This window comes from Copidosoma floridanum, unplaced genomic scaffold (genome assembly GCF_036245765.1).
Source record: "Copidosoma floridanum isolate Cflo_tuat_1 unplaced genomic scaffold, Cflo_Japanese_pri ptg000004l, whole genome shotgun sequence".
NCBI classification, from domain to species: domain Eukaryota; kingdom Metazoa; phylum Arthropoda; class Insecta; order Hymenoptera; family Encyrtidae; genus Copidosoma; species Copidosoma floridanum.
The window spans coordinates 21057262-21080572 of record NW_028321881.1 but is presented as its reverse complement, the minus strand read 5'-3'; positions in this window follow the sequence as shown (position 1 = coordinate 21080572).

The window sequence follows — 23311 nt, the reverse complement described above, 5'->3', positions numbered from 1 at the left end:
CCAAGTCTGGCCGGAACTTTATCCTATCAGTGGTCTGCTTGCGTCTTAAGCACGAAGCTGCAGTCGCTGTAGCTGAGACGCCACATATTTACATACACACACACACACACACACACACTTTTAATAAATCTTACCTCAACCATAAATCTTACATGTTTTTATGCTTTTTTATTCGTTTCTTAAATATACATTAATCAAAATATTAGTGAACAAATTGAACGACTAAAAGAAAAAATTCTGAGAGCGCGCGAATTTTAAGAAAAAAAATTAAGCTTATTATAGCATAATTACTACGAACGCGAGTAAAACAAATAACCAACGTTAGACCAATTTTCAAGTAAATTATGATCAATGCGATGATTAGAACAGTATTTCTGAGTTTTTAGCTAGTGATGTAACAATTAAAAAACCTTAATTTGTAAAAATTCAATCATCATTGTCTTGTATAATCTAAAAAATTAAACAATGCATGTCCCTAAAAATAGTTTAAAAGCAGCGATAATACGTGTATATGATTTATCCTTATCATTTGCTAAAATTAATTATCGTGTTGTTGTGATCTAAAAGCGTTGAATATATATACTTACCGTAACCCCTACTATAGTTACTGTAAAGTAGATATATGTTATTATACATATATACATATACCCTGGCCAAGCCCTGATCACAGCCTGCAGTCAACCTCATCACACCGGGTAATAAAATCTATATTTAAGCCTACTCAGGCCCTGGAATCAATGTAAGGACTGCCTATAAAGGCCCCGGTCTTAGCCTTTGAATCCCATTTTTGTGAGGCATCAGTACTGTTGGTTAAACTTCCAACTTTAAATACCTGAAAGATTAAATACTAGCAAGGATGCTGGGATGTGTTAAGAAAGAACAAGTTCAAATACTTTTGAAATATATTTTCTAATTATTCAAGTGAGGACAATGGTGTTTAAGATTAAGTGAACGTCGCTTCACATATGCCCGAGCAACAACACACAATAACAGATTTCAACTTTATTGACTTAAAGGCACACGCTACGCTTGTACGAACAGTTAGGTTAGACAAATGCGTGCACATTTTACAAGGGAATCAAAACCCTAACTCGCACGTTAGACAGATATACAAGCTCTTGAAGCAACACTGAAAGTTTCGTTCCGATTCCACGAAACGACAGGCAATGTACAAACAGATACTTGTACGCAGATCACTGCAAGACCACACACAATGCCACACACACACATACAGCGGTGCAAACCGCTTTGCATGTCGCGACTCGCAATTGTTTATGTAAAACACTGATGTAATTACCGAAGCTCGTAAATTAGCGCACACGCTTAGGTCGTGGCACAATTCGCCTTGCGGCTCTAAATACCTGTAACGTCGTGGATCAGCCACTCCTGGTAAAAGTGGTAAAAGCTCGTGGTCGACTGGAGAACAGCTTGTGGTCGACTAGAGAACAGCTCGTGGTCGCCTGGAGAACAGCTCGTGATCGACTAGAGAACAGCTCGTGGTTGACTAGAAAACAGCTCGTCGTCGCCTGGAGAACAGCTCCGATAATAGGTGGGGACGAGAACAGCCCGTTCGCAAGGCAAGCGTAGTTGGAGGTCAGCTCCTTGTTAGCAGTAAGCCGTGAGGTTATGCGACCACGTTAGAGAGTAGCTCCGTGAACAGCACGTCGAGGTACTCTCTCACACTGATGTACAGTGACTCACTGACTGGCCAGCGCGCGCCGTTTTCTCGGCCTCTCCCCCCGTTCTCCCGTTCTCTCCCATTTCCCTTTCCCGCTTCCCTCTCGCCCTATAAAACTCCCCTTCCTTCCCATTAGGTTACTAACCAACTCCAACAAGTACCATGTACCATGTAGAATGGAAGCATACATTTTGTGAAATATTTGTGCTTCTTTTAAGATCCATCAGACAGCGCATGTCAGTAAAAAACCGTATGCAGCAGCAAGTATGCAGTTTGGGTATCGAGAACTCCCACAGTCAAACTACAGTCAGTAACATGAAAGTTACTACTACCACTAACATACCAATCTATATAATAATAATAGAGAAGCAAATAGGCAGAGAACGAGGGGGCATTACAGGGTACGACTTCCCTTTTTTTGAGTATAACCCCGGTTAATTGGTGGTGGTAACAATCGGCTAAGAATATTATCTGTACCGAGGAAACTCTAAGATTAGGAACCAACACACAAACAATAATTGTGTTTATATGTCGGAGGGCGGGTTCGTTGCCCTGTGTAAAAGAGCGAAATTGCTCAGATTGCCGATTATATACAATACTTAAAAAATAATTATTATTAAGTTTCAAAATTTATCTGTTGAATAATCAAATAATTCTTGCACCATATACAGCAATTGTTTATTGATTACTACTTTATTGAATTCTCCTGAATATTCCCTTAATTTATAACAGAGCTCCAATCACCAAACAACCCCAAGCGCTGAATGGTCGCTTTAATTATTTGTGAAAAAATGAAAACAATAACATAAGTGCCAATAACCACACAACCCAAGGCGCCTACTAGTCACTTACTATATTTAAAACTGAAGAAAATAATACATAAACGTAACTCACCACACACAACCCTGAGCGCCTACTGGTTGCTTACTTAATTAAAAAAAAAAAAAAATAATAACGTAAGCGCCAATCACCACAAAAACTAAGACTTTTACTGCCACTTACTAAATTAAGAAGTATACCAGGTAATAACATGAACGCCAATCACAACACAAGCTGGACTGCTTACTGGTCGCCTACTAAATTTGGAAATAAAGAAGATAACAACATAACTGCCCTTCACCACACAACCCTGGGCACCTACTGGTTGCTTACTGAATTAAGAAACAAATTAAAGAATAACATAAATCAACTATGCCAAAGTCACAAGAAGTCGAAATAGAAGGAAAACTTCAAATGCATCTTATGAATAAAATTTTAGGCATGAAGAAAATGACAAAAGAATTTATTAAGTAAGTGATCAGCTTTTCACTATAAACCTCATAGTAATCTCTTAAATATTTTAGATTTTTAAAAAGGTAAAATATGTATTTGTATTTTTGTTGCGATAAATAATGTAGAGATTAGGCTCTAGTACTTTGTTGCTCTAGTAATAAAGTTGAGAAAAGAGAAAAAAATTTTTTAATGATAAATTTTTTGTGAGCTTTGAATCTTTGCAGCTCTAAAAAATAGCCCTTTTCGTAAATTACACAGGAAAAACTGCAAATTAAGGGCCCTTATGGCCAATGATTATTTTACGGCTTAAAGAACGCACGGTACTTTTTAGCATAATTTTATATTTTTTTTTAATTTTTACAGCTTACTATGTGGTCAAAGAAACTGTATGGCTTCCGAACCAATACATTTTTAAGAAGGGTTTTTTGTGAGAAATGGCAAAATAGATGAATAATTTTTCACTGAAAACGTTTCACTTTACATCATGTCAACACACTACGGTGTTCCATTGAGTGAGTCTCGAGCGAAACCGAGACGGGGGTGCCGCTAGTTGAATGTATACAAGCATATAAGTTTATATATATATTCAGGAAAAAAATGGCGTCGCCTCTAGTCCTGGGTGCCCACGTTTTTTCTTGCTCCTGCTTCTAAGTCCATTATTGTGCTCCTGTTGCTGCTTTGCCAGTTGGGGTGTGCTGGGCTGGTGCAGTTGGTGTTTGTGCACATTAATTAACCCGAGTTTGGACTCCTGTGCTTTGATTTTTGTGCTTGTGAACGTTTTTTGACTGCCCCTTTTGGAGTTATGTTTTTTGCTGTGTAATTGTGCTCTCTGTCTCTCTCTTTTCCTGGTGTTCACCAGAAGTTGTTCTCCCGGCCTCCGGGAAGCACGTAGATGAAAGCAACAATGAAAGAGGTTAGCGTACCCTGTTGAATAGTTCCGATAAAACACGATAAAAAAAAATTATATCAGGATAGATGTGTACGTGTCTTTGCACCAAAACCTGATATATTGATCAGTGTTTTCGTATGAATATCCCAGGATAATTTTATATTAACTTTATAGGATCATACATGTTTTAAACAGTATATTGTAAAATATATAAATTTTTTCCCATTCAAACATACGACTTACAATTGTTTATAGGTTTTTTTTAGGAAGAGTAGAGAGCTGACACAAAATTGTATCATGTCGTACAAAATTAAGGTGGCTCCAGTGGCCTCAATGTTAAAATTATAAATAACCGAACCGAGGTTAATAAAATTGAATTATATTCTTTAAATTCCCATCTTTCTATTCGTATAAAAAAAAATTAAGGTTGACGATGAAAATTGTAAGAAATCATGCTTACAAAATCGTAGTTTTAAGACGGGTTAGATAGGAAATGCAAGCTAACGCGATATAAAACCTACTGCTGCACTTATATAAATAACTCGTAAGGTGTAAAAAATATACTATCTTGTATATATTATTACGCAGTTTTCGATGACATGAGAAAAGTGTCTTGTTATCGAACAAAATCTTTAAATAATCGGAGACTAAGTACACAGTTGCGAGTGCAAGTCTGCATTCTGTAGAGTACATATATATAGGTATAACTACTCTTAAACTGAGTAGCGTACCGTAACAGTTCATCAATTAGGGCACCATAAAACTTTTTTGTTTTTTTATATTAACTCACTAAAGTAACAGATAAAATGTAGAATATGGCTAACAACAGTCTCTACGATAATTTTATACCATATTGTAAAGAAAATAACGAAGGTGTATATCACAATTGTAGTTGTTCAGTAGGTAAACTATGGCGGTTCTGGCACCCCCCCAGCTCCCCCCCTGAGGTAGTGGTGGGGGGAGAGGCTCTAGCTATAGCTGTGGGTGGAGAAGAGGCGGTGGAGGAGAGGCGGTGGTGGGGGGAGAGGCTGATCGGGCGGTAGAGGAGAGGCGGTGGTGGGGGCTAATTGGGCGGTGGGAGGAGGGGCACGGGCGGTAGGGGCGGTGGGTGGTGCGGACTACTCGGATGGTAACGTCAGGGGAAGGGGGCCTCTTCCGAATGCTGTGATGTCGGATGATATTGACAGCTCCCTTCCTTTCCGACCGCGAATCAAGCTCCGACGTCATCAGGATGGGTTCGAAAGGTGTAGGTGTGACAAGCCCAACGTACAGCGCGAGAGGAAGATGATCAAGCATGAACGTGTATCAGTGGATGTAGCGGATCGCGTATCCCGTTTAGCTGCGACCAACGTTGGCTTACTCGACGCAGTACCTTGCCAAGGAATTCAGCCAGCTTATGAATTTAAGTTTAAGATTTTTAGGATAGTATGTAAATGGGTTTCAATAATAACAAAACTTTAATTTTAATACACATATATTTTGGTAGCTTCAAAAAAAAAATACACAAGAATTTCATGGTTATTGATTTTTTTTTTTCAATATATCATATCCATCTTTATTTGGATAAGAGCGAATATTTTCGGAATAATAATTTCCCTTCACTTTTGGTTGAGATGCCTCAACGTGCTTTTCTAAAAGAGGTTTTCGGCTATTTTTATCTTCCTCCTCCTCCTTCTTACTGAAGCTCTCATATTTTGGTTTGCTAAAGATCGGACCCATGTTGTTGATGTTGCCTGATCTATCGTCACAGGATAACTGAAGCAATACGCAAATTCTCATCAGCTTATAAGACGGCGCTAATTTCTTTGTACTACCACACGGCAAGATGTACTTTAATTTTTTGATCTTAAATTTTATGCTTACTTTACTCTTTTTTTTTTTTGCCTACACACAGTCATCGTTTTTGACACCAACATTAGTATCAGTTTCAGAGTCACTATCAGTATCAGTATCAATATCATTAGCATTAATTCCATCAACAGTATCCCAACTGGGAAGCGTTTTAGAAAATTTCTTCTTATAACTATTAAGCGCGTCTAAAAAACATTCTGTGTCTGGTTCAATGCTACTTTCCACCAAAGAGCAAAGCCACAATTTTATTTGATGAGCTTTACTAAGTGCGCAATATTGCTTTCTACGTAGACTTTTTTGTACATCATGAGTACCACACATTAACGCCTTTGTTGAATATCCCATATTAAGAATGTGACGCGATGGCGCCATATACTGCTGAATGTTAATCACAGTACACCCTATGGTGGAATCCAAATAAGTGGCTGTATTATCTTTATAAACGTAAATTCGATGTGCATTTTTTGCTACAATGTACGAATGTTGCTGTAACTTTCTAATGAAACAATCACCCTCAAACTAGCCAAGTCCATGCACTCGCTTCGACTGACTGAAAGTCGTTGTTTTGGTGCACATCCATAGGTAAGGTGGAAAAATTGCACGGGGGCCGCACAATCCAATGACTGATCGCTGGTCTCATAAGCGACACCACAGCCACTTCTTTTGGTAAAAACTGTCGAGAAGCGTCCAGAAAACCTTTAATCTCAATAACATAATCCTCGTAAAAATCCATTTTTATTTTGCAGCTCAAAAGCGTCGTACTAACTGCGATATAAACGCGTATCCGTTGCGTTTGATGCTGCGTGATGAACTAAGCAGCACTCTGCACCGAAATTAGTTTATATACACGTTAGTGTAGGCACTGCGCAAGTGTGTGTTTTATCAGAATGAATCATCGGTTCTTAATATTTTAATCTTAAACTAGTTTTGAGGGAAAGGCTACATAAATAATAACAACAATATAATTCAATACATTTATTTATGACATAATTTCAAAAAAAATACAGTTTCATTGAGTTTTTTATTATACATCTTCTTCAGAATCAGTAACATCTTCCCATTCCATATGAAAGTAGAATTTTTTCATTCGTTTGACATTGTGGGTGGCACACATAGATCTATACGCACCAATATGGTGAGGACATGCAGTAGCTAATGTTGGGAGTTCAAACTCTGGATAATCAACCATATCATTAACTTGACAATTAAACCTTTCGAGCCACCTTTTCTTCACTACTCCAATCACAAAAATCTTCTTAGCATCTTTGAGATTCTCCCGAAGAACATTACCAATTTCTGTGTAGTCGATAACGCCTAATTGCCAATCTAATCCATGATAGGATAGCTCAAGCCATAAATTTTCACGTTTGTATTTATCATTTAGTTTGCGCCAAGGAAATGGCGGCTTGAAGAGAAATACTTGAGGCTCATCATCTCCATGGAGTGGAAGAATCGCCAACTCTTTAAGCACATAATCGTTGCCAGGCTTCTTAAAGCCCTGCATGTCCACCATGTACTCCATCATGATAAAGACTGACTTCACTGATAGTATTTTTTTTTTTAATTTTATATACGTGCTTAAACAAGTTTTCTCACGTCACCACTAATGGGATTGTACTCTACGATGCGATCGTGTAGAATGAGACAGTAAGCAGATACGTTTTCCGGGAAATTCTCTCGTGCTTCAAACTCCAAGCGCTCGTCCACTGGCGCGCTTTTCAAAGCTTCATTCTGCTTAGAGCAGTCAATTACAATAAGAGGCATGTGTGTGATAAAATCTTTTTTATTCAGCATAGGTTCTGGTTCTTTCCTGTAATAGGCGGCTTGAAAATTCTTATACATATCATATAATGTTGAAAACTGATTTTTATTAATATCAAGATTAAGATTTCTATAAGGATAGTACTGTGAGTTTAAGAAAAGCTTTACATTGCTGATATTACAGTGATCAAAGAGACTGGCATTAAAAGCAGGATCATTTTTTCGCTTATTCTGAAAGCCCAAAATAACAAAACGAGGCTTTTCCAACTGATTGGAAGTTTTGACAGTCCACACATGTCTAGAAGTTTTTGGCAAAAGAGGATACTCATACAACTCCCAATTGCGGAAACTCATAGAAATAGTCTTGTCTTTTGCAATAACATCAAGCAAACGAATTTTTCGTCTGTCTGATGCAGTTATGTAAGGCACAAGCCACTCAATCTGAGTCAATTTAAGCTTATACTTTTCGAAAATTTGATTTTCAGGTACTTGTATAACGGCACTAACATCATCTCTTGATCTTGTGAGAATTAATTCATGTTTTGCATTAACCACAACTTTGCGATAGTCTTCAGCGAAACCAAATATCATACTCAAAGGTATTGACACTTCGAAATAAGAATGATCATTGATAATAGATTTTTTCTCTTCAATGTCTATCCAACCAGCATTTTCAAGCATTAAACTCTGACTGGGAGAGAAAGATATCCATCCTTTCATTAAAGTTGTCAATCCAACATTCTTACACCTATCAATTTCAATACCATTTAGTTCATATCGTATTTCTTCAAACAGATGGCAGATGGCGTTATTAACTAGTTTTGTTTTCTCAAGAGATTGATCATCTCCAGTTGTTATACGTCCAGAAATACGTAGGGAACTTTGAGAGAGTAAAAGACATAAATCTTGATGTTGAATTAAGATGCGAATTTCATCACTGCTATTAAATGCTGATGCAATGTGGGGTCGATGTGCATGAATTTCGTAGTGTGCAACCGACTCATCAAACACGACACCTGACTGAATCCCAAGAATCTCTTCCATCACAACTTTTTCTCGTTCGCAGGCAGCAAAAAAAAGCACAAGTTATTTGCCACCAAGAGCTCTTACTTTTAGGCCTAGGTTTTTTAAGAACTGGACGTTGTGACGTGTTAACGCTTTGAGCGTTCGTCGACGACTGATCCGTCTCATCCATTTTGGTTTATTCTTATAGCTTCGTCCAATTTTGTTGTCTCGTGGATGACTATTCGTCCTCACCCTCGTTAATTTTTTTTCATAGCCTCGTCCAACTTTACTATTGTTGTACACTATGCCCATTTCAGTTGAGTTGTTTCAAGTGTAGTCTTGTATTTATAACTTCTCCACGAAAATTAATTAAGTTACCTTCCTGATCAACAATGCGTACTTGAAGATGATCTATAATTTTAACAGCAACGGGTAAATAAATGATTTGCGATGGAACTTCGACAATCTTGTATCCCGGTGGTACAGCAGGGGAAAAACTCGTGGATGGTATGAACTTTTTCTCCGTTTATATAGGCTCCACTAGTGATATTACACTCAACTCTCAATGTGTTAACCTTGAGAATAGCAACAGGTAAATCTGAGATGTGAGTACTGGTATCTCTAAGAATTCGTTCAGTAAAGCCTAAAAGACGGCCTATAGAATCTTTTGGCCTGAAATCAATAGTATGACTACGCGTTATCACACTGCGAAGAGTATTATTATTTGGTTTGATGCTAATAGCTATATCGTCGGGTTGTAACACGTCGATCAGAAATGACTCAATATCTTGAATTTCGTAGCTGCCAGTTGGAAAAACAACCACTTGATCGCCTACGTAAAATTTATTATTACCTTCGTCGATATTTGGAATTGAATTGAAAGTTAGGAGTTCTACTAGACCAATAACGTAGTTATGTGCTGGTGACAACTCCATAGGTGGAAAATATTGTGCTTCAAGAATAGACGATATTCCTGATAAACTTAATGTCAATGATTCTTCCATGACGGTTTGTCAATAACTAATGTTACTTGCGTATTGGGATACATTTATATTGGCTGATAATTAAGTTTTTTACAAAGAAAGCATAAACAAAGATGGCCGCAGTTGTATGTACCAAAATCTTGGAACCTTTCATAATTATATTTGACACATCTAACACCAAGATATAGCAGTAGATCAATCGGTGGCTGTAGGTCACCAAAACTGTCGAAATACGTCACGTTATTGCCTCGCTTTCTATAGGCAACCCAGTGAGTACCAGGACCATCCTTATCATCGAGATTGACTATTGCTGATTCGGAAAAACGTGGGCCATCGGCTGGCAAAGCATTTCTCATGAAAACTCCACGGAAATGCGGTATTTTCAAAATTTTTGCATACTTGATGAGGTCATAGTCTGTGAGAGCTCGGTAAGGCAGTTTTACGTAGAAATTTTTTTTTTTTTTTCCATCTTTTAAGCCTTTTCCAAGCCTTAAATGTAGACCTAAGCCGTTCTTATATGGTTTTAAAAACAGCCCCTTTCCAAGTAAGAGTGCTTCCATTTCTTTATTATGCCTCTCACTCTCCTCTAGCTGTTTTCGAGCAACTTTAGCATCATTAATAGCCTTGACAACTCCAGTTACACCATTAGAGATAGTGCCTATAGCACTTAGGCCAGCAAATGCAGGAATAAGGTATGGTAGGAATCCTCCAGTTTTCTGCGGGATAGGCAATACTCGAGGTATTACAATATTTTTCCTACCACCAGCTTTTTTCACAGCATCCTGAGCTCCCTTTAACGCCGAACTTATAGCTTTTCGAGCACTACGATTAGGAATCATGGACTTTGAAGCACTTCGAATCAAGCTTTTCAAAGTAGTTTTCTTCGGCTTCATTTTGTTCTTACTCACTTTACTAGAATTCGTACTAGGGAATGCTCCCATGCCGAGTTTGGATTTCAATTTCATGGCACTGATAATAGTAAAAGCAGCAGCTTTTTCCCCTAAACTAGCGTCTGTGGCTTTGAATCTTTGCCACGCCTTTTCAGCGAGAATTTTGTCAGCGGTGTTTCTTGCTGTAATATTTTTTCGATCCTGCGAATAGGCTATATCGTGTTGCTTGCACGCCTGATCCAATGGATTGATACCCGGATCTCCGCGAGCTAATCTCTTGGTTAGTTTAGTGCCCGGTCCACAATATTGATATCCTGGTACGTGCAGCTCTATGGGCAGTTTATTGATAAGTGTGTTTATAATTCCACAGCCTTTGCGATGATGAATGATCATTACTTTCCAAGTGCTTAACGATGAATGAGCTTGAAAATATATGTAGAGCACTATTTATAGTTTCATATTTCAGCATGCAGTAACCACGAGCTCCGAGGAACAGAATATTTAACTTCCTGTCATAAATTTCAACAAACTGATAAGCAAGATTAGGAAATTCGATGACAGATGAGTTTCAAAATATATAGGCAAACCATTTACAGTATCATGTTTCAGTCTCAGTTGAGTCAGCATACAGTAAACATGAGCTTCATAGATCAGAATATAAAACTTCCTGTCGTGAATTTCGACGGAATCGTTAAGCAAGATAAGAAAATCCAACGCCATGGTGATTTGCTACCCGATACGATAAGAGCTGTTCTTTGTGGTCTGTTAAACTGTGGAAAAACAAACAGCTTGCTGGCTTTAATTACTCACCCCAACGGATTGAGATTTGAGAATGTTTATCTATACTCAAAGTCGCTGAATCAGCCAAAGTATAAGTTTCTAGAACAACTGTTGGAGCCCATAGATGGTGTAAAGTATTTTTCATATAGCGATCATGAATCAGTCATATCTCCTGATAAGGCACTACCCAACTCCATAATGATATTTGACGACATTGCCTGTGAAAAACAAGAAAATGTGAAAGCCTTTTTCTGCATGGGACGTTACAAAAGCGTTGACTGCTTCTATCTATGCCAATCCTATGCTCAAGTTCCAAAGCACTTAGTCAGAGATAATTTAAACCTTTTGGTCATATTTCGACAAGATGACATGAATTTGAAGCACATCTATAATGATCATGTTAATACTGATATGACGTACAATGAATTCAAAAAATTATGTGTAAACTGTTGGAGAGTTGGAAAACATGGATTTGTCGTAATAGACAAGGAAAGAGATGTTGATAATGGTAGATATAGGAGAGGATTTGATTCTTTTGCTATAAATATTACTCATGCTTATTAAGTGCGTATTAGTTTCTTGTTAACCATCAAGCGATCAACATGGACACTTTTCGTGAGGAAAAAGACGTTCTTCGGCAAGTTGAAAAAGCTAGAGAAGCTGTTCGACGTAAGCATCGATTGTTAAAGTCAGGAAGAGAAAATTTTGAAAAACAGATTGGAGAGACTTTCAAGCCTATTACTGATCCACTTCTTAAAATTATCGATGACACAAAGAAAGTCAAAAACGTGCCACTTAGCTCTGAATCTTTACTTAAAAAACGCTTCAAGCCTTTTAAGTCAAAAATTAATAATACCGACGCATCAATGTTCCAATCAGCTAATAGTAACAGTGATGATGAAGAAGATACTTTTTCGTCGAATGATACTATCAAAGACTATGATACCGTTGTTGAAAAAAGTGACGATGATGATTCAGCGCATGACATCGATAAAAATGAACCTATGAATCCATACTTACAAATACTTGATAGAAAAGAGTCAGAACTGGATCGAATTTATGGGATAAGAAAGGAAAAAAACGGACAGCATATACTTGGTGATTCGCCTATATATTTCAAAAATAATCAAATTCAAATAAAGGATCTAAGATATCCAATGACTGATGGATTAATGGAGTTACTTATAAAAAAGCATCCTGATAAAAAGCACATGACACCAGATAATTTAGTTAAATACAAACAAATCTTGGAAACGTCAAGTGCGCATAAAAGAAAATTTGACAAAAATGAGACGATTCGTCCATACAATAGTAATAAATTCAATCATGTTATTGCCCCATTATTTAATCTCACTCAAATTAAGAAGAAAGGCGGGTCCATACCTTCATTTAAAATTGCTAGGCTGAACATGCAAATGGACTACGTTTACTGGGACGATCCTAACGAGCTGGTCAATCGGCTAAGATTACTAGTGGCAGAAAAATCAGCCGGTAATCCTAGTCACACTAATGAAATGAATTCAATCATTGAGGAGCTTCGTGAAGCTAATATCATATATTGAGAATCGTTATCAATTCTACTTCAGTGTAAAAATGAGCATCGACGTGTTCGGACGTGGATCAGTTAAGTCGAAAGGTGGTAGTCGAGGTCCTCGAGGAATTGGATATAATCTCACCACAGATGGTCAATTTGACTTGGAAAATAAAAGGTTGTGTAATGTTGCACCAGCTATTCAACCTCACGATGCTGTAAATCTCACTACTTTACAGAAAGAAAAAAGTTTCATTTTGGATGAACAAGAGAAAATAAATCTACTATTGAGCAATTTAAGTGATGTATTCTCAGAAACAATACTAAATTTGCAGAGTGAAATAAATACACTGAAGGAGATTGTAGCACATATATCTAGTATAACTCCAGAAGACAGTTAAGAGAGATGGAAGCAGTAGTGGAAGAGCTTCATAAACCTGCGAGACGCAACTACCTTCGCCGAAAGTTTGATATTCGAGGCTTGGATGAAACATGGCAAGCTGATCTTGTGGAGATGATACCTTATGCTCATGGAAATAAAGGTTATAGGTATTTGCTTACAGTTATAGATGTATTCTCCAAGTATGCATGGGCTGTGCCCGTAAAGAATAAAACCGGTAAAGATGTGACTGCAGCTATGAAGTCGATATTAACAAAGGGAAGAGTTCCAACTAATTTGCAAACAGATCATGGCAAAGAGTTTTACAATGTGAATTTCCAAAGTCTCATGCAAAAGAACAAAATTAACTTGTACTTGACTTATAGTAACCTTAAAGCATCTATATGTGAGCGATTCAATCGTACATTAAAGCATGATATGTGGAAAAATTTCAGCTTGCGTGGCAGATATAAGTGGATTGACATCTTACCTAAGTTACTGACGGCCTATAATAATCGGAAACATCGGACAATAGCTATGAAACCAAAGGATGTGTCAGCTGCTGCTGAAAATGAAATTTTGAAAAAAATTTCATCAAGAACAATCGGGATGAGAAAACTACCGAAATTTAAAGTGGGAGACAAAGTGCGAATAAGTAATGCTAAGCAAGTATTTGAAAAAGGATACACACCTAACTGGTCGACTGAGGTATTCACTATAACACGAGTAGCTCTAACCAATCCACCAACTTACCATTTGAAAGATTACCAAAATCAGCCAATTTCTGGAGGCTTCTACGAGCAGGAACTGCAGAAAACCAAGTATCCTGATACTTATCTTGTTGAAAAAATTCTTCGTCGACGAGGAAATCAAATATTCGTCAAGTGGTTGGGCTTTGACAATACCCATAACAGTTGGATTGATAATAACAAAGAATAAAAGTGATATGTACTTTAAAAATTATTAAAATTCAGAAGTTGTAAAAAAATTTGTATAAAACTTGTTGTGGTCTTTTAATGTTATCAATTATGTGTGCAAATGAAATTTTTTCACAATACATGGTAACAGAGATGAGTAGAGAGATTGCTAACGCCAATGCTACGGCGTGAGACAACTTTTTTCCACTGATCGGGGCGACCCGCCGCGGCCAGCCGTCGAACCAAGGCGCACATTTTTCGAGAGTGCGAGACTCGTATCGAAGAGCGTGCGCCTACAAGAAGAGAAGTGGATTCGCGTGGAAATGAGCATATAGGCGCACATTTTGGCGACACGTAGAAGGGGTATACCGAATGTGTGCCTACGAGGAGAGGAGTGGAAATGTTGACTATAGCTATATATCTGAACGCACAGCCAAAGCAAGCGACGACACTAGTTTTTCTCTTTTGACTGCAACCGAGTATATGCTATATATATTTAACTGACTCTTGCTCTCTCGCTCTTGCTTGAATGTTATCTATCAATCTTACATTCGATTAATCGTGAAACTAAATGCTCATAATTATATGCACAGAATTTGATATCAAAACATTTTTTTTTTCCGTACGTTAATACTTAATTCGAAATCTAGTATTATTTTGAAAAAATGTTCAGCTAATTTTTTTAAGGATGACAGTTCAGCTATAATCACTGGTTAATTATTTTTTCTCATCACAATTGTTATGAACTGTAGGACAAGCCCCGAAGGTTATCGATGAACATATGTGACTTTAAGATCTCCTACCCTCGAAGTCTCGATAGCTAAGGTAGTAAGGGCTTATGCCACTACTATTCTCGTTTTGCTATCTGAGGATCGATTCCAACTGTCTGCAAATTTTTTTTTTTAACGTGATTCATCATTCTAGTTTATTTTCTTTTTATTTATGTTTTATTTATGTTTTATAAATAATATTAACAAACCCTTTTTTCCCTATACATCGAAATACATTTTTTTAATACAAATTATGTTAAATAATTTCATAAGCTGATACTTATCGTTAGCATGGCCATTTCAGAATTTCATATAAATTCTTATAAATTATCGAAAATTATGTTCAAGGTTAAACTTTTACTTTTTTGAAATTCATAATGTAAGTGACAAGTGTTTGTAACTACCAGGTAAAAATTTTAAGTAACGTAACAGTTAACTTGATATATAAGATCTGTTTTTCATTACTGTTCAGATTTTTGTTGCATAATTTTCAAAGGTATTAGGTTTTGATATTCACATACGCTAATTAAAAGTTTGGTCTAGAACCAACATTATGTAATTGACATTGAAATTACATATTTAATCAACACAATAAGTATAGCTGCTATACCTAAAATTTTTTTACAACAAAAGACGGAAAATAAATGTTTAGGGAGTTTTATGTAAGTTTTCTTGTGCCTTCGAAGATTATGATTATTGTATAGATAGATAAAAATATCAATCAGAACAGCTTAATCATTTCTTGGAAAAAAAAAATTAAAATTAATGAAAATTATGTATAAGGATTTTTTGTCTCTTACTTTGGATGTAAATAATTTCTTGGAGTTTTAAATGTAAGAATTATACTCATATTCTAAGAATTTATTTTATTATTGTGAAATTCCGAAATGGCCATGCTAACGATAAGTATCAGCTTATGAAATTATTTAATATAATTAGTATTAAAAAAATGTATTTCGATGTATAGGAAAAAAAGGGTTTGTTAATATTATTTATAAAACATAAATAAAACATAAATAAAAAGAAAATAAACTAGAATGATGAATCACGTTAAAAAAAAAAATTTGCAGACAGTTGGAATCGATCCTCAGATAGCAAAACGAGAATAGTAGTGGCATAAGCCCTTACTACCTTAGCTATCGAGACTTCGAGGGTAGGAGATCTTAAAGTCACATATGTTCATCGATAACCTTCGGGGCTTGTCCTACAGTTCATAACAATTGTGATGAGAAAAAATAATTAACCAGTGATTATAGCTGAACTGTCATCCTTAAAAAAATTAGCTGAACATTTTTTCAAAATAATACTAGATTTCGAATTAAGTATTAACGTACGGAAAAAAAAAATGTTTTGATATCAAATTCTGTGCATATAATTATGAGCATTTAGTTTCACGATTAATCGAATGTAAGATTGATAGATAACATTCAAGCAAGAGCGAGAGAGCAAGAGTCAGTTAAATATATATAGCATATACTCGGTTGCAGTCAAAAGAGAAAAACTAGTGTCGTCGCTTGCTTTGGCTGTGCGTTCAGATATATAGCTATAGTCAACATTTCCACTCCTCTCCTCGTAGGCACACATTCGGTATACCCCTTCTACGTGTCGCCAAAATGTGCGCCTATATGCTCATTTCCACGCGAATCCACTTCTCTTCTTGTAGGCGCACGCTCTTCGATACGAGTCTCGCACTCTCGAAAAATGTGCGCCTTGGTTCGACGGCTGGCCGCGGCGGGTCGCCCCGATCAGTGGAAAAAAGTTGTCTCACGCCGTAGCATTGGCGTTAGCAATCTCTCTACTCATCTCTGATGGTAATGTTATATCTTACATAAGATTCATTGAGATAAATAAAAACTCTAAACATGTAATAGATTGTATCATTTATTTTTTCTCACGTTAAACTAGTTTCACAAAAATAACTTTCTTTTTCTTGTATTTGTATAATTAAACATTTATTGGTTAAAAAATTCAACACTATCACCATTGTAGCAAACTGACAGCTTCTTTCTATCAATAGATTCCAACAAACTATTAAATGATAGTTCGTTACTCACAAGATACTCAGATACTTGATTAGGTAAAAATATTTGAAAGTGATCGTCTAGTTCAGCGATAGCTTTCGTGCCGAATTTAGTGTTAGCTTTTCTCAGCTTCGACACTACATGACTTTGCCCCTTGACCATTTCGTTGATCTTCTTTGTTGGAAGGAATCTTCCACAGGCCAGCTGATTAAGTGCTGCTAAATCAGCCATCTGAAACATAAGAAAATTATATGAGTTTTATAGATAGTAAAAAAAAAATATATGAATAAGAAAACACGTTACAAACCTTTATTTCTGAGCTTTGCTGTTCCAAACAGATCTGCTTATCTCTGTAGAAATTTTTCAACTCCAAACCTGTTCTTTTGAGAGCTTGTTGTTGTCCTGAGCTGCTTGCGTTGGATGATGAAGCGGTCAATACTTTTATCTGCTCACTACAGCTTTGACTGAGCTCTGCTGGTTGATGCTGCCGATGATATAGGGACTCTCCCACTACTGAAGAAATCTCCCCCTCTACATTGGCTGCTTTTTCATTGGCTGCTGGTCTGCTATGGTTTTCTACACACTCTCCAGTTCTTTGTTCTTCTATTATTTTAATCCTATAATGGCCCCAAGGCAGCGTATCTGTAGTGTTTGATAAAATATATCGTTTATCATCTCGGGAACTAAGAGCAATTTTATTTTGCCTCTCAGTGTATAGCTTATGATGACGTGATCTTATATTAATTTGCTCTCGAATAATGTTTATAATTTGGTCACGTAGGCACTCAGTATAGTCGTTGAAATCGATAGTTGCTTTTACGACGTTACTCTTAACACCCTTTGCTTTTTTAATCACATTTTCATTTTCAAGAAGAATACTATACATCTTACTTCTGAGCCCAACAAATTTCAATATAATATTTCCATTGCACTCATCTTTCATGAGCCCAACAATTTTTTTATTTTTTAACGGCATCGTAAATTTATTATTTTCTGGATAATCTGATGTGTCAAATTCATTAATATCCAATTTCATCATTTTATAAATATCATGGTTTGTTACCTCATATATCAGACTGTCTGTATCAGTGTATAAGAGTTTACAATCATTTTTGAGTTTGGAGAGCATATAATCGTAGTGAAAACGATACACAAGTGTCTTCGATAAATCTAAGACACTAAGCCCAATGTATATTGGCTTTTTCATCATCACTTCTGCACGTTGTAGCTGTATGGCTACAAAATTCTCATCAAAAATATTACAGCTGTGAAAATTTGGCTTTGCAATGTACGATGCCGCACCATAGCGTCCATCCTAATGGTTGAGAAGTTTGACATCGATACGCTTTCTCTCATTTTCCATCGTTTTTCTAAAAATAGCATTATTGAATAGTTTCAAAAGCATTTTTTCAAACTCATTCTTAGCCTTTTTTCTCTCAATGCTATTGAGATCAATATATTCTTTAAGCCATGCACTTTGCCAGAATTTTAAGGCTCGATATATTTTTGTCAGTCGTAATCCATGATTTGTGGCTTGCTTGAGGGCTTCATAATGAAGTACGTATTTATGCTTGTTACTTAATGTTGTCATTAATTTAGGCTGCTTCGAACCTGGTGCTGAAATGTGTTCGGAACAAAATGGCAAATCTTTATGAGAATCGTGGAGCTCCTCTGGATACTCCAAATCCACTTCTAAAATATATCCGTAAGCACTTTCATTTCCAATATTATAAAATTCATGAGGCTGTTGCTCAACATTTTCGACCCACTGAAATCCACCATAAGGAAGTTTTTTAGTCATTGCCCAACCATACAAATTATTTACGTCAAAATATGCTATATATCTTTCAGTTTCATCTTTTTTATAATTTTCCATATAGTGATTATTAGCTTCTGCATATCTGTTACAGCACTGGCTTATTCCACCTCGTATGCCTTTTTCAATGAACATAAACATATCTATATCAGTAATGAGTTCTAGTGAAATCTGAAAAAAATTCTCAATTGATAACTAAAGCACAATTGACATTATATTCTTATACATAATACTTACTTTCGTTTTTTTCAACATGGTATCCCAAGTGAAGCCTGGAGTAGTGAAATAGTGAGCAGGATCTAATTTATAAACCTTGAGGCAATTATTTCTAAAGTTTTCAAATACTTCTGTTAACAGAAGTACATCAGTTTTGAGGTAAAGATCTGAATACTGTCCAAGAGTTATAATATCAAAAGTTTTCCATACTGTTTCAGCATGTATATAATCTTCACTACTTATATGTGCATTATATAATTTACTATAAAAATCATCTTTAGATGGGAGCCCGATTTCTTCAAGTTTTTCGAATGATGCTACATAATCGTATGGAAATACACCCTTCCTCTTCAGCATATTGATTTGCTCGAAAGAGTATTTATCATCTTGACTGAAAACCTTTTCTAGAGTATCATACTGCTCTAAGTAAGATCCCAACTTATCAAGCGACGACGGCAAAAATCTATACGAGTCAATGAAGCCTAAGTTTATGCTTGTCCCTTTAACGTACTTCGTAAAAGAAATGTATTTTTCTTTAGTTTGAGCGATAACTTGCACTCTTCCAGGAAAGCAAGTTACAAGTTCTTGTATAAATAAGTGGGCATCATAATTGCTGAGGTTATGAAAAACTATTGGTACTGCTCGCGAGTCCTGATACTTGAGATTACATACATTGTGAGCTGGGCCTCGATATCTGAGTAAAAAAAAGCGAATTTTAGTTTAAAGGGAAAAATTTTCTCAATTACAAACTCATCAATATAATACTTACTCTCCAGTAAAATGGCAATGATTGTAAACTTTTTCATCATTTTTAATAGACTTCTGACATATGTGACATATGAAAAAATCAAAGTCCTCTTCTTCAGTTAATGATCTCATTGGCACTGGATTGTCGTACATTCTATGTAAATCTAAGGCAAGATCTTGCATTTCTTTCACAAACCAGGTAGCTGGATTCTCACTGCTTTCAGTTTTTTTTTTGTAGAAAATGTATCGTGATTTCGCGTTATCAAAACTGCACTTTACATAATATCCAACACTTAATGCTTCATGGTGTTGTATTGCTCGCTCACTATTATGCACAGGTTTTAATAAACATTCAAAGTCTGCGTATACTATAAATGGTACACGATTTTTATTTATGTGATTTTCAAATTTTAAAATTTTATTATCATACCTCGGCAAGCTTATTTTACACTTATTCACTTTAACGCACTCCACCGTATGTGTTTTTAACATTTCATCAGTTGTAAAGTAATGAAGACAGCGGTCGCAAATATATATTTTATGTTGATGTTTTGTTAAAGAACTTCTAACCAACCTAGATAAGTCTTTAATATATACGTAGTGGTATTTTATATCATTATCAGCACTATTATCACCATCTTGGATTCCTTCTAAATATTCTTCTCTATCTTCTTCTACCTCATCTTCATCCATTGCCTCAGCATTAACGAAATCATCACGTTCTCCGTCAATATTTTTTTGTTTCTTTGATTTTCCCTCACTATACGTGTCAATATAATAATTTTGTATAAGCAGCAAATTAATATGTTTATCCTTTTTTTCTGCTGTCAAGTGAAGGGGTAAAGTTTTATAACTATTTTTACTTTTCTCCAAAAAATACACGTTAATAGACACATTATTCTGTTTTTCAAATTTTGTAACTTGCTTAGGCTGCACTGGAAAGGTGATCCCCTCGAAACTATAACTGTTTTCGTATTGAGTATAATTTGACACTCGTTGTGCATTTTTATTCACTGGATGTAAAGACAAAATGGCCCATTTGAAGCATTGCTGATCTGCGTTCTGTACATTCACGCAAGCTTTTTTTTTCTCGATAGTAGTAGGGAGTTCTATGTAAGAACTACCAGTCATTGCATTGTACTTATTTACATTTACTACTAAATTTAAAATTGAGCGTAAAGTCCATCCAGAATCACGCTCCTGAAACTCTTCTATATCTGTAGAAATAGGCTTCTGGACATTCGTTTTAAACCATTCATGTAGGTCTGTCGTATCAAAAATGGAATCAGATTTAGTATTAAAATATTTAACTTCGACAGTCTCTGTATCATTTTTTACTGTCAAAAACTCTGCTGCTAATACTGTATTAATTTTTAAAGCATTTTAATCGTCGAGAATTTCTTGCACTTTTAAAATGAATATTTTTTCCGCAGACTTAAGAAATTTTATTATATCTAAATGCCTACTATTTGTTATAACAGCCGTTCTTATGCGATTTTTAAAAGCACTATTAAGATCTTTCCATGTCACAAAATTATAATCATCTTGATTGTCTAATTTTTCATCGAGCCCTGACCCTTGCACTTCTAGAATTTTATAAAATGCTGCTAAAAACGTTGATAAAAGACACTCAATATTCAACAACTTATTTTCCACTGGCGATGACAATTTTACAGACAGCTTATAGTCGGAAATACTTTTAAGCACTATTTCACTATTATCAATAAAATCTCGTATCTCGGTCATATTATCACTATGCGGCAAGCGTTGATATTCTATTCGCGCTATTTCACAGAAAATCCCGTAACGCTCCACGGCGTTGGCGTTAGCAAAATTCTCGCGGAGTTGCTCCATTATACTTACAGCTCGCGTTAACGTACTCAAATGAATGACAAGCAGCTTGAACTTTTCTTTTATACTGATTTACCTCTGCGAAAGCGATACGAGTGATAACTAGCGGTGACTAGCAGTTGTATATAAAGAGATGACACATCGATAGAGGGGTTAGTTAACTAATAATCTTCACAACGTTAAGATGACGAAGTACGTGGTTGATGTTCAAGGCTTTAAAACCATGCACAACGAATTTATTTTTAAAGAGGTCGCTATTATACCTCTACAAGAAAATGCTACACCGTCAGTTTTTGTCTTTAAGCCCCCATATTCTTGGGCACAGCTCTTACCTAAGAACAAATGTGAAAATCGATGGTTGGAGTTTAATTACCACGGTCTTCGTTGGAGCTCAGGAAAAGTTCCCTACGAGGATCTAGCTACAACCTTTCGAGCCATTATTAAAGAAGATGATGTTATTTACGTAAAAGGTCTTGAAAAAATCGAATGGTTGCGCCGTGTGCTATTTAATAGGTACATTACTCATAGTATGATTATACGCTTTACTAAATATTTGCATAATATAATTATTTTTATAGGTACATTTATGATATTAAGAAATGTCCAGCTTTAAAAAAAATTAGTATAGATGATATCGAATGCATGAATCACCAATTTAATTCAGCTCATTGTGCTGTGAAGAATGCTACAGCTTAAAAAAAATGGATTTTAAAAGAGCAGCAACGACAAAACGATATTTTTTAATCAATGTACACCTGATACACAATACTTATGCAATAAATTAGTTCTTCATGAATCTATGTCGATTTTTTTCATTCACGCCTCCTTATTACTGCGCCGATTAAAATTACTTTATCGTATTAACTGACTCTATTCGTTGGCGAGGTACTGCGGTGAAGAGGAGTAAGCCAAGCAATGTTGGGATACGCTTTCGGTTATGAAATGGTATACATGTTCTCTGGCAACACGCATCACTCGATACGCCCGCTCTTGAGAAAAAAATATGATGCTGGTACATTATACGCCTAAATAAGAAGCGAAGAGTTATCGGCCACGGCTTACCCATACGTGTATCCTAGCATGACTCGTTGCACCCGCTCTTGCTAAGAAAAAAATATTACACTGGAACATTATACGCCTATAAATAAGAAGCGAGAAGTCATCGGCCACGGCTAACACATCCGTATAGATAAGAAATAATAGCTCCGTTTACTTGGCAGGGTACTGCGTTGAGTAAGCCAACGTTGGTCGCAGCTGAACGGGATACGCGATCCGCTACATCCACTGATACACGTTCATGCTTGATCATCTTCCTCTCGCGCTGTACGTTGGGCTTGTCACACCTACACCTTTCGGACCCATCCTGATGACATCGGAGCTTGATTCGCGGTCGGAAAGGAAGGGAGCTGTCAATATCATCCGACATCACAGCATTCGGAAGAGGCCCCCTTCCCCTGACGTTACCATCCGAGTAGTCCGCACCACCCACCGCCCCTACCGCCCGTGCCCCTCCTCCCACCGCCCGATTAGCCCCCACCACCGCCTCTCCTCTACCGCCCGATCAGCCTCTCCCCCCACCACCGCCTCTCCTCCACCGCCTCTTCTCCACCCACAGCTATAGCTAGAGCCTCTCCCCCCACCACTACCTCAGGGGGGGAGCTGGGGGGGTGCCAGAACCGCCATAGTTTACCTACTTTGTTCGTTTAATATTTTCACAATATTTTGGCAAGCTCAGCTCCGTAGGCCTTAAGACAAGAAGTTTCATGTTGACATTTTCAGTCAAATCCGCATTGAATACCAAACCAGTAGAAATTAGACGAGAATCAAATAATAACATCACATGACACCATTTAAAGACTAAAATTATAAGAATGTATGTGTGTATTTGCACCTGACATATTTTATAAGACCTTATATACCGAGAAAACATCAAAATACTAAGAAAAAATTAATA